The 17,079-nt window shown below is 50.0% G+C and overlaps 1 long non-coding RNA gene across 1 annotated transcript; it reads right to left on the bottom strand.

The window, feature by feature from the left end:
- Positions 1–7,353: 7,353 nt before the first annotated feature.
- LOC129671689 (uncharacterized) lies at positions 7,354–16,210 on the bottom strand. The gene is made up of 3 exons (XR_008719369.1): positions 15,891–16,210; positions 10,535–10,710; positions 7,354–10,388 (listed from the first exon to the last, which is right to left on the bottom strand). It is a non-coding gene; the product is annotated as an uncharacterized LOC129671689 (long non-coding RNA).
- Positions 16,211–17,079: the final 869 nt, after the last annotated feature.

Below are 17,079 nucleotides of genomic sequence, written 5' to 3'. Positions count from 1 at the left end.
CCCTGGCTGTCCTGGTTACTGTGTGCTAGGTTCAAAGGTGTGAGCTGCCACTAGCCTGAAATCTTTATTTTTCTTTTGTTTTTTTGAGACCAGGTAGCCCAGGCTGACCTGGAACTCAGCCTGTAGTAGGGAATGACCTAGAACTTCTGATGTTCCTTCCTCCCCCTCCCAAGCTGTGGCACTAAAGGCGTGAGCCACCACACTCTGAGAACACACACTCAATTGTTTCAGGGATGGGGACGGAAGCAGGGCTTTATGCCTGCTAGGCAAGCTCTCTGCTAGCTGGGCGGCATCTCAACTCTAAATGTACATACTCAGGGGACTAGTTCAGAGTACTGGCTATTCTGCCAGAGGACCTGGGTTTGATTTCCAGCATGGATGGCTCACAACCATCTGTAATGCCAGTTCCAGGGGATCCAACACCCTCTTCTGGCTTCTGCAGGCACCAGGCACACAGACATACATGCACGAAAACTAAAACCTCCTTTCCTAAAGGGGCTTTAACCACAGGTATAAGACTTTAAAGCATCACTGAGGGAGGGGCATTAAACCCATGGTTGATCCTTCAAGAAAGTGAAGAACTTCCTCTGTCCTACCTGCCTGGGAGGGAGAGTACGGTCCCCCTGCCATCTAGGAGAGAGCTGGGGCAGAGGGACTGGAAGTGGGCACAGTATCTGCCAGCTTGTTCTCCAGCTAGCAGCTGTGGTGGTGGTGTGCCTACCCCTAAATCCCCACCTGCCCTCCCAAGGCCCCCACCTGCCTATCTAAGGCCCCTTTTCTCTGTGGAGCCTCCATGTCTCCAGCCGCACTGCGGTGTAGGTCTTTGACCTGCTTATCCTGAAGACACTCAGAAGAGGCAGGTACCAGCAGTACCATCATGCTGAAAAGTCCTATCCAACCTTGAAGGCTGGCTGGTTTCAGCATCTTTAAACTACCTCCGCCCATTCCCCTGGGAACTGGGCGTGCTGAGCAGGGTGCTGAGCAGAAGGGTGAAGGTGTCTTCTCTCCTCACCCCCACCTTCCAGGATCATCCAGGAATGGGCTGGGCTGGGACTTCTGCCTCCCTGGGAGGCCACCTCTGAAAGGTCATGGAGGTATGCTAGAGTCTTTAGAAGAGTGAAGATGTCAGGAGGATGAACTGCTGCCAAACGGCCTGATGGGAATGAAGAAACCTGGAGAGGCAGATTCCCATATCGACAGCCACTTCCTGGAGTCACATCCTGTGTGGTGGTGGCAGCAGCTGGTGCTGGCATCCCCACCTGAGCCCTGGCGTCCTTGTCCTCATCTGTGGGAGAATGATGGGATGGCATTGGTCCCCGTGGTCTATTGAGCAGTTCAGGAGTACCCTCCACATGGGAGCTTGGCACGGGCTGGGTTTGATGTCCATCACAGAGGATGACTTGGCTATTTCTGGACTTGATCCCGCTTACACTCGGTGGCTCCTGGCCATGGAGGCCTGGGGCTGGGAGATGACACCCCAGCACACAGGACAGATTCTTAGGGGAGCAACAGGAAGGGGAACACAGAAGAAGCAGTATTCTTCTGGAACCACATATCCTCTGTGCTCCTGGAGAGAGCCGGGGTGAGGTAGGCAGGCGGCAGGTGGTTGATGACAGCTGCAGTTCCCCTAGTCAGGGACAGAGACAGAGAATGTGTGCGCTCATCCAAGTGTGACTACATCTGAGGAGGAGGAAGTGATTACCTCACAGAACATAAAACAGGAGCCCAGAGTCTACCAACACGAAATATGAGGCAAGCGTGTGACTTTTACATGCCATTTTGGCTCCCTGAGCAGAATCTATGAAGGTCTGATGAGCCCTGATGACAAGCAGGAAACAGGACTGGGCCGAGGCTCCGTGAGGAGAATGCTTGCCCAGCATACACAGAGCCTGGGCTCAGCCCCCAACTCTGTGAAAATTGGACATATAATCCCAGCACTTGGAAGATGAAGGCAGGAAAGGGAGAAGGTCAAGGGCATCCTTGAACACTCAGGCTGGGATACACCATAAGAACGTTGATCCCCCTGGTCTCACCAATGCCACGGTTAGCAGCCGTCTCACCACCACGAAAGGTGACCCTCTGGATATGGACCTTGGCTCCAGGCAGATACTGGGGCCTTTGTCTTACGGTTCCAAGACATGATACTGTCCACTCAAAATAATGACCCCAATGCCCACCACCTCTTAATTCCAGAACTTGTAACTACGTTGTGTGATATGGACCTATAGAGGGAGAATGTGTGTTCCCCACAGATTCATGTGTTAGAATCCCAACCCAAGAGGGGCAACCTTAGATGGAGACCTCAGGGAAGTCCTGAAGTCATGAGGGCAAAACCCACATACACAGAGCCCAGGAAGACACACACCCTTCCACAGTGTGCAGAGGAAGCAGGAAGGCCAACATCAGCAACCTAGCCCAGGACCCTCCCTCACCAGCTTCTGACCTTTGAACTCAGCTTTCAATCATGAGGAAGACTTTTTTTTTTTTTTCTCGAAACAGGGTTTCTCTGTGTAGCCTTGGCTGCCCTGGGCTCACTTTGTAGACCAGGCTAGGCTGGCCTCAAACTCACAGAGATCCGCCTGCCTCTGCCTCCCCCAGTGCTGGGATGACAGGCAGGCACCACCTGGCAGGGGAAGACATTTCCATTGTTTACAGGCTCCTTGGCCTGGGGTGTTCTGCTGCAGTCACTCTGAGAGGCTCTGTGCAGCAGGCGGAACAAGGCTGCTGAGGGCTGACCAACAGGGGCAGACAGCTCTGGAAGCCCACCGATCACAAGCATCCGTGGAAGTGGAAGAGAGTGCAAGGCAGCATGCTCAGACTTGAGAATGGTGCTTTGAGGCGCAGGAGGGGTCAGCAGGGGTCACAAACCGCAGAGGGATCTGGGAAGGAGCACGCTGACAGCACCTCCATCTGGCCAGCAACACTGCTGTGGACCTCTGTCCCACAGAGCAGCAGGGCAGGCGTGTGTGGCTTTAAGTCACTAAGCTTGTGGCAATCTGTTATGTGGCTACAGGAAACAGATAAGGGACACCGTGGGGCTCCTCCCACCCCAACGGCCGCAGCTGCTGGAGAGCTCACCAGCCTCAGTGTTATTTTCCCACAAATCCCCAACAAACAGCAAGCCATGAGATCTCTAGACTCGTGCTGTCCAAGGGCCCATTTCACAGCTATGGAAAGTGAGGTCCAGAGGTGTTGAGGTTACTCATGACCCCAGACACTGCAGAGCCTGTCCCTCCTTGTCAGCCTCCTGGCTCCATGGCTCAGGGTCATGGCAGAGGTGCGACCTGACCCCTTCCTTTCACAGTAAAGCCAGCACTGAAGATGTCACCTCTGAACTCTTGGCTCTGAGATCCCATCTGATCTTCAGTAGGGTTTGAGTTTGTCTGTGTGAAGAGCTGGGAGCTGAAGGTCCCTGGGCACACACAGCTGGCATGATGACAGTGGTGGGGCTGGCAGAAAACCCCTCGAGAGTAAGTAGTCAGGGGTCTAAGGGTTGATTGGCATGCAAAAGTCGTGATCTGAGGGCCTCAGAATGTGAATGAGCTTGGAGAGAGACGACCAAGTGGCTTTCATCCTTACTGACAATGTCCTTAAAAAAGAGGGAGTTAAAACAGATACCTCCAAACACCGCAGGGTGTGCCTGTCACTTCAACCCTCAGGAGGCTGAGGCAAGAGGATCATGAAGTTCTAAGCCATCCTGGGACACAGAGCAAGACCTTGTCTCAAAAAGCCAAAATCGAAGTTTAGTGGTGGTGCACACCTTTGATCCCAGCACTTGGGAGGCAGAGGCAGGTGGATCTCTGTGAGTTTGAGGGCAGCCTGGTCTACATATAGAGTTCTAGGACACTCAGGGCTACGCAGAGAAACCCTGTCTCAAAACAAAACAAAGAAAGAAAAAAAAAAAAAGCAGAACTGGGGAGATAGGTCAGGAAATAAGGAGCTCGCCATCCAAGCCCAAAGACCTGAGTTCTATCCCCAGAACTGACCTAAAAATACCATCTGGGTGTGACACATGCTTATACATCAGAGTGTGCTGAGGAGGCAGAGACAAGTGTACCCCACCCTGGGCTCCCTGATCAGCGAGTTTAGTCTAATTAGGGAGCCCGAGGTATCAATGAGAGACCCTAACTTAGAAAGAAAATTAGTGAGCAGCCCTGAGGAACAACAGTCAAGGTTGACCTCCGGCTGATACACACACACACACACACACACACACACACACACACACACACACACGTATGCACACATACTTGCCACACACAAGATGAATCCCTCCCACACACATATACACATTAAAAGCCAAAACAAAACATAAACAAAAAAACAAAAGACAGACAGACACACAGAAGGCCACCATGTCAGGCAAAGAGAGAAGATGTCCCCTCTTCCCGCAAGCCAAACTGAATGAAGCCTCAGGAGGCTTCCAACACCAACAGAAATGCTGTGTGAGGAGGAGTGGAGGGATCAGAAGGGACAAGGGAGGGAGCCGCAGGACCTAGAAAATCCCACAATCTCAGGATCTGCTGCCATCTGGCTCAGCGAGGACTGAACATCTGGCCATTGCTTGGACTGTGGTGTTTATGTAACCGGTGCGTGTTCGTGGCCCTCACCGGCCCGCACCAGCCGTGGCTGGTTCTCCTCCGGCTGACTTTTCCGTGCTTGGGAAAAAGTCAAAATCGTGGGTCAGTCATGGGGCTGAGCTGACGCCAGGCTGCAGCAACCGAGAGCTCAGAGGCCTGCTGTCCTCATGCCCTCCCAAGCCTCGAATCACAGACACACACGCACACACAGCATTGCTGGCTGAGGGTCCTATGTTTCTCCTATGTAAACTCACACACAGAGGATCCTAAGCCTGCATGTCTTGCACAGTGATCATTTTTCTGTATCTAACTCTTCATGTGTTAGCACACACATACATGTAGGTGTGAATGTGAGCATGTGTGTTTACGCTTCAAGAGAAATGCACATGTAAAAGCATGTCACACCAGCACACTTGGAAACCCTCATGCCTTTTTCTTGTGCGTGTGTAGCCCTGTGCACATGTGTCTTTAAAGCCATGCACACCCACACACACACACACACACATACACTGTTGCACTAGTGTGTATGCTCACACTTGCACACGTTCTTTCAGGCCCAGATTTGCACACACTCTTAGCTCCAGGCCAGATTCGGCTAGTAAAAACCCAGCCTGCCAAGGGGGGAGCACTCTAAAAAAAAAATGACCCATTTATCTAGAGTTCAGATTCAACTCAGTGTCCTGCTTTTGTTGGAGACAGGGCCTCACGTAGCCCAGGCTGGCCTCCAGCTCTGTATGTAGCCAACCACGACCTTGAACTTCTGATCCTCCTACCTTAAGGTCATGGAGTGCCTTCATGCCTGGCTTATGCTGTGCTGGAAATTGAACCCAGGTCTTCATGCATGCCAGGCAAGCACTCTCCCACCTGAGCTACATCCTGAGCTCAAGTGCCCTGTGTTTTATCTGACAACACTCACAAAAACATATCTATATATTGCAAGTCCTAAAGCCAGCCAGGGACACCGAGCCCAGCTATTTAGCCAGGAAAATGTCAAAGTCTGGTCATTGGCATACAGCGGCTCTTCCAGCCCATAAAAACACCAGGTCTCTAGTTAGAGCTTTTAATAACCTGGTCCCAAAGCTGACAAGATGTTTCCGTGGGTAAAAGCACTTTCCACCAAGGCTGGCGACTTGAGTTGATCCCCAGGTCTCACATGGTAGAAGGACAGAACAAGCTCCTGCAAGTTGTCCTCTGACCTCCACATGCATGCCATGGTATATTTGAACACACACATACAGGAACTCACTAAATAGATAAATAGGTAATTTTTCTAATTTTTAACCAAAAGGAAAAAAGATTGGCATGGTGATACATGCCTTTAATCTCAGCACTAGAGCAGAAGCAGAAAGATTTCTGAATTCAAGACCAATCTGGTCTACATGCATAGTGCGTTCCAGGCCAGCCAGAGCCACATGATGAGGAGAGAGAGAGAGAGAGAGAGAGAGAGAGAGAGAGAGAGAGAGAAGAGACCTGGCCCCAGGATGACGCTGGTGGGATAGGAAGTCTTCCAGGAGAGTTGGAGGGCTTTTGGGTCCAGAGAAAGTCCCTCCCACCAGCAGCCCAGCTGTGAAGTCTGGCAAAGGCTCTGCCTCCCTCCCTCCCCTAAGGCCTACCAGGGGACCAGGCCTGGAGAGGGGAGTCCAGCTGGGACTCTTGAGAGAAGCATCTGGAGTCCCGAAGCCACCTCGCCTCTGCTCCATTGCTTCTGCTCTTGACACGAGGACAGTGTGTGTGAAATCTCTGCCCACAGAGCTGACCTTCCACCAGGGAGGGGAGGCAGAGGCATGGCTGTAAGTGGGGTCCTGGGGCACCGTGAGCTTGGAGTCAAAGAATTCCAGTGGGGAGGGCTCTGCCTCTGGAGCGACCTAGGTCACCTCCACTCCCTCTCCTAAAAATTCTATTAGCCCTGAGCCTGCAGATGTGCAAGGAGTCTCTTGAGAGCCTCCGGAAGAACAGGGAGAATTTCCTTAAGAAATGACCGGATCATCAGATTATTATGTGTTTTGGTTACACATGAGTTCTTTTTCATTATTAAAAATATATATATATAGAATCTACACAGGAACACCAGAGGCAAAAATATTTTGTTCAGTCCTGTCCAGTGTTTTTTTCCCTACATTTATAAAAGTGTAGACAATTTTGAACAACAAAAACTGCAGTTTTAGGGCTGGAGAGATGGCTCAGTGGTTAAGAGCAGCGGCTGTTCTTCCAGAGGACCCGAGTTCAGTCCCCAGCACCCACATTTCCACTCACAACTGTCTGCAGTCCAGCTCTAACTGATCTGACTCCCTCATAGAGACATGCATGAAGGCAAAACCCCAAACTACATAAAACAAAAATAAAATATAAAAAAACCCTGCAGTTTCCTGATCTACTTTTCTTTCTTAATATTCTGAACTCTTCTTTCTTCCTTCCTTTCTTTCTCTTCCTTCCTTCCTTTCTTTCTTTTGTTCTACTTTTTCTCTTTTTCTTTATCTCTTTCTTTTCTTTCTTTTGAGACAGGGCTTCTCTGTGTTACAGAGCCCTAGCTGTCCTAAACTCGATTTGCAGACCTCACAGAGATCCACCTGCCTCTGCCTTCCACAGTGCTGGGATGACAAGCACACACCCCTGCGCCCAGCTCAGAACTGTTTCTTTACCAACAACCAGACCTATGCTTGATTTGTGTCAGACTGGTTGGGGTCCTGTCTAGGTCGTTTTTGTTTGTAGTTTTTGTTGTCATTTAAATTTTAGTGTGTGAATACTTTGTCTGCATGTATTATTAATCCCAATGGCCAAATCAATTAAAGAGATCAACTAATTGAAGCAAGTTTTAAAAATCATGTTCACAGGCTGCCTCCCCCTTAAGTGGGGTTCTAGAGGTTAGCTTCAGAGATATGAGGAAGACAAGGCTTTTAGCACTCCAGTAGGGGTTGACAAATGGGGTATTTAGTAAACAAAATAGGTGGGGTACAGGAGCAGGATATAAGCATACCCATCAGTCCTCAGGACATCCTGAAACAAGACAGGGTTGCAGGGTGGGCAGAACAGTCACTCAGGTGGTCCTTTGAAACAAAGGTAGGGTTGCAAGATGGTTATAAACAACTTTTTGAAACAGACATGATCGCCATTTCTGGAACAGGGGGTACAGAACCATTTGTAGTTAAGGTTACAGGTGGGGCATAGCCCAGTCCTTGAGAAATGATGTTTAACCATAAACTGAGCCTATTTTGTACTTAAGACAAGGTGGCATTTAAGCCTAAGATGGACACAGGCTAGTTGTCTTATGAGTCCCTGTCAAACCCTCGATAGGGTCTTAGCATTCTTTATCTGAGGGGAAATGCATCAAAAGATGCATTGCTCATTCACAAATTACAGTTATTTGGTAAGCATAGATAGAACAAATATTTTTAGGTCGTGTAACCGTGGTGTGCCAATGGTTTCTATTGGTAGCCACCTGTTCCCTCTGCCAAGGAATTTCCTTGTACCTAATATTCCAGCCCTTTCTTGAACATGAGGGGCGATGTAATCTCTGTAACTACTTCCTGCTGAAATTAGGATTCCATTGTCAGGGCCCAGAAACTCAAAATATTAACCAAAGTTCATGAGGGGATTAGGGCAAGAGGGTACTGATCAGAAGCATCTGGTTAGCTGACCCAGCTGAAGTCACAGGGAGCAATCACACTGACTTAACTGGCTTAGATCCGTTTTCAGCAAGTCCGGGGCTTTCCGGTTTTGTGGCACCACCCGAGGCTGGCATGGAGCAGTCTGTAGCCAGCCGCTGATTTCTGGGTGGTGTCTACAAGTTGGGTGAAACTCTGCCGAAGCATATACAGACTAGGGATGGAAGTTGTTAACGAACTTAAAGGAAATTTTTATATTTCGAGCTTCTCTATCAGGCGAGGGCAATAGGCAGGGAAGCTCAGGCTGTTGTTGACAGGAGTTCTTATCTGGAGTCCATTAGAGCTGAGGTGGATCCAAGTCTTAGGACTTTTTTTTTTTTTCTCCCTGAAGCTTATATTACCATTGTTTATAATTTGTCATAACTTATTTAGACTATTTATACCCTCGGATGTTTAGAACTTAAATTATTTTTAGACCTTCGTAATTTAAATAAACCTTAATTTTTAAAAATTTTTTTTTGAGATTGGTGTTAATCTTGATATTCACAGGAGAAAAATCAATCCCACCATTTTAGGGCTAAATTTAAAGCAAGCTTTATTAAATATTAAATACTGACCAAGAGATGGACTTTGGTCAGGACCGCTTCCTGAAATTTCCTAGCTGGAATGGCCTTCCTTGAGCCATGTGTTGCAAGAGTTTATAAGGTCAAGCCTATAGGCCACCATACTTTCTCCTTTAAACAGTGTAAGTTACATCTGAAACCTGTTTAATACAAAGCCTGTTAGTAAGGCGAACCTGCCTGTGAGTTTGCCTTTTTCATCAAGTGATCCAATAGCTCCAGAAGAGTGAGGCCTTGTTTTTAGATGTGAAAAACATTGATCAGCAGCTGCTGCTAAGCTGATGAAGCCACAGTTAGCCATCAACACCATTAGAGTTCTGAGAAGGATAAATTACAGCAGGAAGTATAGTCAAAATGGCCTCGGTATCGATTAAAATGACAAGGAGACTTAGCCAATACCTAGAGAGCTGCCCTGGTGGCTTGATGACTTCACTGGGGACAACAGTACATCTTCAGCTACTGCACAGGACAGCACCAGCCTTTGGCTGGTTGACCCAGGTCTGAGATTTTCCTGTAGAGGAGGAACCTGGGGGACAAACCTACTTTGGCAAGGCAGAGTAGGGCAATCAACGCAACAGTGTCCACAGTTTCTGCAGGGCCCTAGCGGCAGGCAATGCATGGTCAGTTTTTCCCAGTGGTTAGCGTCACCACAATCCAGGTCTGTGCCACCCATCTTCTTTGGAGACTTTAGGGTTCCCAGTAGGGACATGCCTGGTACCCAAGGGGGCCAGAAGAAGTCAGTTCTCCTGGGGCTGGAGTGGAGAGCTGGGGTGCCAGGGCTTGAGCCTGGTTCCTCCGCTAGAGCAGCCAGTGCTCTTAACTGCTGCGCCGTCTCTCTAACTCCTCGGCAGGGTTTTGTTTTGTTTCTATTATTTTGTTTTTGGCTGCACTCAGTGTTGTCTTATTTAAATTGAGGTGGTGGCCTGGGAAGTCTCTGCTGCCTGAGCGAGAGGGTCTGAGTCGGATCGCCAGCACCCTTGAGGAGAGGATGCTGAGACCCAGTGCTGGGATGTGAGGTGGAGAACACAGGATCCTTGTAGCTCACTGGCAGAGTCAGAGCTGGCTTGGTAGGCACCTGCTGGCAAGTCTGACCACCAGGGTTCAATCCCTGGTCCAGACAAGGTGGAGCGAGAACAGACTTATGTATACTGCCTCCTGACTCCACCTGAGCGGCGTTCATTTACCCTCCCGCTCAGCCGAGACTTTGAGCTGGCAAGCTTCTTCTACTTACAATTTTGTGCACTTGGATTCTACTCTGCCTTATTTTCTCTCCCCTTTCTTCTAGTTCTGTCCTTTCTGTTTCTCTTCTCTTTTCTCTTGGCCCTCTTTGAGTTGTTTCGTTTTCTCTTCCTCTCTCTGCTGATGTGGACTACCTCCCTCTCTTGATTTGTGGCTGTCAAAGTACCAGTGTGGGCTGACGCTCAGTGGGTGGAGCACTTGCCCAGCATGTACCCAGCCCTGGGTCCCTTCCCCAGCACCATATGCCCCAGCTGGTGCACACCTGTGATCCCAGCACTCAGGAAGGAAGATGAGGACTTCAGGGACATCCTTGGCTTAGTTCAACTCCAGCCTGGGCTACCTGAAACCTATCTCAAAAGAAAGGAAAAACAAAAAGTTAATGTGTGAATTTACAAGGTTGAGACACTACAACCATCATTTTCCAAACATTTGCTTCAAATCCCAACCAGCCCTTCCATGCAGTGTGTGTTTAAGAGTGGCACCTCCGACTTACCCTTTCCTCTCAGTCCTCCTGGGGTCACGGTCCTGATTGGTATCTTCTCTAGACTTGCGCACAGCCTTGGAGGGAAGCTTGGGGTCATCTGTAATCCCATGTCTCTCTCTTCACTCTGCCCTTCACACTTCCCCCTGCCTGGAGTTTCCCTTCTCCTTCCCTGTTTTTGTTGCATTCTGAGAAAGAAAAAAAAAAGTCTATACTTGCCTTATTTTGGTTTCGTTGAGTAAGATCTCTGGCTGGTCTAGAACGATGCATTTGCTTTTTTGTTTTTTAACTTGTATATTTCTTTCTTTCTGTTGGGAGGAGCATGTTCATGTCATGGTGCATGTATGGAGGTCAGAGAACAACTTTCAGGAGTCAGTCCTTGCCACCATGTGAGTCCCAGGGATGGAACTCGGGTCATGAACCTTGGTGCCACATGCCTTCACCCAGCTAGCCATCCGAAGAGCCCTGGGTAGCCGGGTGTGGTGGAGCACGCCTGTAATTCCAGGACTCAGGAGGCAGAGGCAGGCAGATCTCTGTGAGTTCGAGGCTAGCCTGCTCTACAAAGTGAGACCAGGACAGCTAAGACTATGTAGAGAAACCCTGTGTGTTTTAGTTGAAATGCTTATTTCAGAGAAACCCTGTGTGTTTTACTTGAAATGTTTATTTCACTTCCAGAAGTTCCGTATACGTTGGAGTCTCACCGGGGCTGGGTGAATAGCTCAGTTGTAAAATGCTGGCTGAGCAAGGCCAAAGACCCAAGTTTGAGCCTCAGAACTCGTTCGCAAAGGCCGTCACGGTGGCCGGGCACTTGCAATGTCAGCGCTGGGAGGTGCAGAAGGGCAGACCCGTGGGGTACGCTGGCCTGCCAGGCTACCGTGATCGGCAAGCTCCAGGTGCAGTGAGAGACCGGGCCTCAAAAACTAAGGGCCGAGGAGTGGCTCTGTGTGTAAAGTGCTTGCTGTGCAGTGTGAAAACATATGTGATGCTGGGTAAAAGTTTCAGACCCCGTGATTCCATCGAGACAGGGGAAGCCTGGAACCAGCTACCTGGCCAGGCTAGCCCTTTCTGCAGGCTCTGGGCTTGACCACGAGGTCCTAGCTCACGAATACAGTAGACAGCAATCAAGGAACCTTGTGCCTCTATATACACACTTACACACGCATGCACAGTCACACACACACCTGCCCACATACATGTGAATACACATGCATGTAAACCACGCACACACGAAGGAAAAAAAAGAAACAACCTAGGATTGACCTCTGGTTTCCACATACAAAGGTATACATGAGCACCCACGGACATGAACTGAACACACGCATACACACGTCTGTCCTTTGTCAGCTTTATCTCTCAGCACCTTAGTGTCACGGAACAGGTAATTCATTGACTGGTCCATGTTCCCAATCAGAGACACCCCTACTCAGAGATATTCGGTATCTGCAGTCCTTCGCAGATCTCACCTCCGTAGGCTTGCTTTTATGCGTAAATTCATTTCTGCCCATGAGGTCATGGCTCCGATTGACTCAGAGCCTTTGCTCAACATTTGCCTTCAGAAAGGACTTGCTGAGCTTCCAACCAATGCTGCTGTTCAAAACCCCCAGCTTGAATCCCTCTATCCTGTAGTCACCATGGGAACCAGGCCTCCAGCATCCTGGTCCACCTGGATCATCCAGACAGACTGGTTCCACCTTCTGCCTCTGCACCCCAGCACCTCACGCCCATGTTTCACTCTCTAGACACGCGAACCCCATTCTCGTTTGCTTGCTTGCCGTCTTCTGCCACTTTGGCTGGGTGCTGCCACCCTGGGTGGCCCAGCCAGGTTTGTTCCTAGCTTTCCCCTGTGGTTTTTCCCTTCCCTGAAAGCGCCCCTGCAAGGCCTTGCTGGCAGACCAGCACAGAGCCTGCCTTTGGCGGGCTTCCTGCGCCTGGTTGAGCTAAGGCTGTATCTTCTTCCGGTCTACCGCTTCTGAGCATATGAGGGCTGGAAGACAGGGTTGGGGATCCCTGGTGCCTGTGTGGGTGTGGAAAGGTCACGTGTGGACAAAGGTGTGCCCCAGAAGCCAGAAGAGGCACCAGATCCCCTGGAGCTGGGGTTAGAGGCGGAGCAACATACAGCGACAGTTACCCACAGATGTGCATCAACAGACACACGTTCACACACAGTTAAAAATAAAATAGCTAAAAGTTAAAGAGGTTGCATACGACCATCCAGCTCGGTCTGTGTTTGTGTCTGGCTGTTGGAGGGTCTGTGTGTGTTTGAATGTCTTGCTCTGTAGTTTTGGGCTAGCCTCAAATTCAATCCTTTTACCTCAGCCTCTTACGGGCTCACACTGTAACTGTGCACCAGCACACCCAGCTCTCAAGTGTTTGTGTGTGTATGGAAGACACTTTCCGAAGTGCCTACTGTGCATCGGGCCTCTCTCTCTCTCTCTGAGACAGGGTCTCGCTATGTCTCCCTGGATGTACTCAACTTGTTATGTAGACCAGGCTGACCTCTTGCCCACATCCGTCCAGCCTAGGTGCCAGGCTCTTTACTAAGCCCTTCAAGACATTGCCACCCATGACATGAATTTCCATTGTTCATAACTTAAGACAAGTGACGCCAGGCAGTGGTGGTGCACGCCCTTAATCCCAGCACTCGGGGGACAGAGGCGGGTGAATCTCCAAGTTTGGGGCCAGCCTGGTCTACAGAGGGAGTTCCAGAACAGCCATGGCTACACAGAAAAACCCTGTCTCAACACACACACACACACACACACACACACACACACACACAGAGAGAGAGAGAGAGAGAGAGCTGGGCATGGTGGCTCAAGCCTGTAATCACAGCACTCAGGGAGGCAGAGGTATGTGGATCAATGTGAATTCAAGGCCAGCCTGGTCTACAAAACCAGGCCATGCCAGGCCTATACAGAGAAATTCGGTCTCGAAAAACAAATGAAAGGAAGGAAGGAAGGAAGGAAGAAAGGAAGGAAGAAAGAAAGAAAGAAAGAAAGAAAGAAAGAAAGAAAGAAAGAAAGAAAGAAAGAAAGAAGGAAAGAAAGGTACAGTGGTACAAACCTTTAACCTCAGCACTCCAGAGGCAGAGGCAAGCAGATCTCTGTGAGTTTGAGGCCAGTCTGGTCTACAGAGCAAGGACTGCCAGAGCAATATATATGAGACCCTGTCAAAAACAAACAAACAAACAAACAATAACAACAAAAAACCCTCATGGCAGCTCACAGCTGTCTGTAAGATCAATTCCAAGGGATTCCTTCATAGTAATGCATATAAAATAAATTTAATTAATTATTTTTAAGAAAAAGGATAAATTGAGGCTCAGCAAAACCAGGAAGGTCCAGTTTCAGCCTCCTGATTCACGGCTCCAAACCTTCCACTCCCTACCCCTGCAGGCGATTGACAGGTGATGGAGTTATGCTTACCACAGATTATAAACTCACACTTGGCCTTTGCCCCACGCTCCTGTGGTAAGCAGCCTCTCAGCTCTGTGTCTTCACTAGCTATACTAAAAGCCTTCCCACAAACCAGGTGCAGCCGGGCCTTAGGGGAAAGCCAGGTCACTGAGAAATGTGTTATGGACCCTCCCCATGTCTGGAGAGCCACCTCCTGGCTCCCAGATTCCGCCCCGGCAGGGGTCGTGAGCTAGCTAGTCATATTTGGGCTTCAGCTAACCGGCAAAGACAATCCTAAGGTGTTTTCTCAAGCTGTCTGAAGAAACAACCCTGCAGTGCGGCTTCCTGCTGAGATAGCCTCTGCTTCCCCTGGCGCCCTTTCCCACGTGTCCGGAAGACTACGGGCTCTATCTTACCCTGTGCAGGAGGAGAGAGCGTGGGTTGGAATGTGTCTCCTGATAACAGGGTTTGTGAAGGGCTGGGATCAGGGTGAGCTGACCGTCCCAGGCTCTCAGGGATGTGTGGGGCTGGGTGATAAGGGCTCTCTGCAAGGGCCTTGGACCTGAAACCCTGCTATGGAGCAGAGCTGAGAAAGGGACCCAGACCTGGGTCACATGTGCAGGGAGCTTACCATCCTGTGGTGTAGAAGGAAGAGGGGGAGGAAGGCCAGGTCCCCAGAGAGTCCCAGGAGGCCGTGAGAAGGGCATGCAGGTGTGAGAGTCTTGTATGTAGCCACTGAGCCCTTGATCAGATCCCACGGACACCACACGGAATGACTGAGCTAAACAGCATGAGAGCTGCTGGGCCTGGAGTCCAACCCTCGGGGACAGAAGCAGGATGATCTCTAGTTTGAGACTATCCTGAGCTACACAGCGTGATCTGTCTTTAAAACATACATGAGGGCCGGGGTACAGCTTAGTTGACACAGGTCTCGACTGCATGAAACCCTGGGTGCTGCACTCAGGAGCTGCAGGCCGGACCATCAGAAGTTCAGTTATCCTGTCCCCAGAGTGAATTTGAGGCCAGCTGAGGCAACAAAATCATCAAAACAATAATAATAATAATTATTATTATTATTATTATTATTATTAAAATAATGATGGTAGCCATGCATGGTGACACTCGCCTTTAATCCCAGCACTCCAAGAGGCAGAGGCAGGCAGATCTCTGTGAGTTCAAGGCCAGCCTGGTCTACAAAGTGAGTTCCAGGACAGCCAGGGCTACAAGTAGAGAAACAAAAACAAAAATAAATAAATAAATAAATAAATAAACAAAAAACCCAAAAATCAATAAATCAATAAAATAATGAAGGTAGCGATGATGATGAATGGATACATGAGCATGAGTTCTGAAATCAGTTCAGGCTTGACCTCACAGCCCATCTCATCCCTTAGTAGGTGTGCTGAAACAGAGGGCTCCTAGCAGGGTCCCCTCAGCTTTGAGCGGGGCCCTGGGTAGGCAGCTGATGAACTGGATCGTCAGAGCCCTGGCTCCCTCGACAGGGAAGAGCACAATAGGCTCACTACAACGCAGTCTTTAGAAGAATACTTCTTGCACATAAGAACACTGAGGACAGCCCTGTGTGGGGCACCGGCCTCCGCTTACTCCAGAGGGCACAGCCTGAGGCGGACAGTGCAGGTGGGAGGGAGGAGCCACGGGGTCAAGAGCGTCCTTGCTGCCCTAGGACTCCTAGGTGTTGTGTTGTTGCAACCCAAGAGCCCCCTGACTCAGCAGGGGGTTATTAATAGCCCTGGCAGTTTCCCCGGGGGCCAGCTCTGCCAGGGCCCAGTCGAAAGGACTTTCACACAGGGCCTCCCTCTATCCAGAGCTGGTCCCACAGCCCCTGGCTGCTGCTCCATACCCCCCTCCCCCAGCTCCCTGCTGCCCCAGAGCCCACCCTCTCTAGAAGGGACCACAGGCATTGACACCCCACCCACCCACCCCCACCCCCACCCCACCCCTCCCCCGCTCACCTCTAAGCAATGCTTTATAGATCTTGGGGCTTAGAAACACCGCCTGGAAGGGACCTGGGCGGGGAGAGTAGGGGACAACATCCGGGCTATAAAGTCAGAGCCACCTGCAAACCCCAGCGGTTTCTGGTGTGGCAGCCTGCAAGGATTCATTTAATAACACTGGGCTTTCGGTTCTTACTGTAAAGTGGGGGTCTTACTGAGACTTCTCATTTCCGGCTTTGCTGTGAGGGCGAAGCACAGCAGTTGTCACCAGGAGCAAGCTTTGGGGCTGACGTCATGTCATCCATCGCTGTTACGGCATCCTCTGGGTCCTCCACACATGTTGCTGTCCGCATGGTCTAAGCTGGGTTTCTGTCGCCCCTCGCCCTCTAGCGTTCACACGTTGTTGCGGCAGGCCTACGTGGACTCTTATCTGTTTCTTTTCGGAATTCTTTGTTCCTTTTTTTTTCTCCTTCCCTCTCTCCTAACTACCTCTCTCTCTTCTTTTTTTTTTTTTTTTTCTTTTTTGATACTTGGTTTTTTGAGACAGAGTGTCCTGTAGCCCAGGCTGGCCTGCAATTCTCTATTTAGCTTGAATTCCTTACTCCCTCTCTCCTCCCAAGTGCTAATATGCCCCCTCCCTCTGAAAGCTCTGAAGACCAGACAGACTGCTTTGGGCATCCTTGGGAAAAGTCCTGGCTTACTGGGTGCTGGGAAGGGAAGCTTGGGCTTTCTGCATGTTAAGTCGGCACTCTTTTCAACTGGGTACATCTTCAACCCCATAAGGCGTCCTTCCTGACCCAGGTCTCTGTTATGTACACACAGTACAGCAGACTTATTAACATGGAGACGGGGACGCCCCCCTTCTCTTTGGGAGCTCAGAAAGCTGGACTGAATGATTTGAACACCTGTGAGCCAAACCCTGGGTTCCAGACTCTCGAAGTTGGACAAACCACAAGGTTTCTGAACTCCTGAGTCTTTATCTGCCAAGAGGCTCTGAGACCTTGTGGGGAGGTCTTGGAGAGAGAGACAGAAAGAGCCAGGAGGAGGCGACCAGGGAGGCCACAGCTGATAATCACGAGTAGCGGAGGGCCCTTGAAGGATCTGGGAGGCCATAGAGTCCATGCAGGTCAAGGTTATGTGGGCTGGAGTAGAGCCTGAGACAGGAGGCAATGAGACACGGAAGTGTAAGTGTCATGACTAGTGTGGT

The sequence above is a fragment of the Psammomys obesus genome, unplaced genomic scaffold, assembly GCF_907164565.1.
Source record: "Psammomys obesus unplaced genomic scaffold, mPsaObe1.curated_primary_1811, whole genome shotgun sequence".
Taxonomy (NCBI): domain Eukaryota; kingdom Metazoa; phylum Chordata; class Mammalia; order Rodentia; family Muridae; genus Psammomys; species Psammomys obesus.
This window is presented reverse-complemented; position numbering and strand designations above follow the sequence as displayed.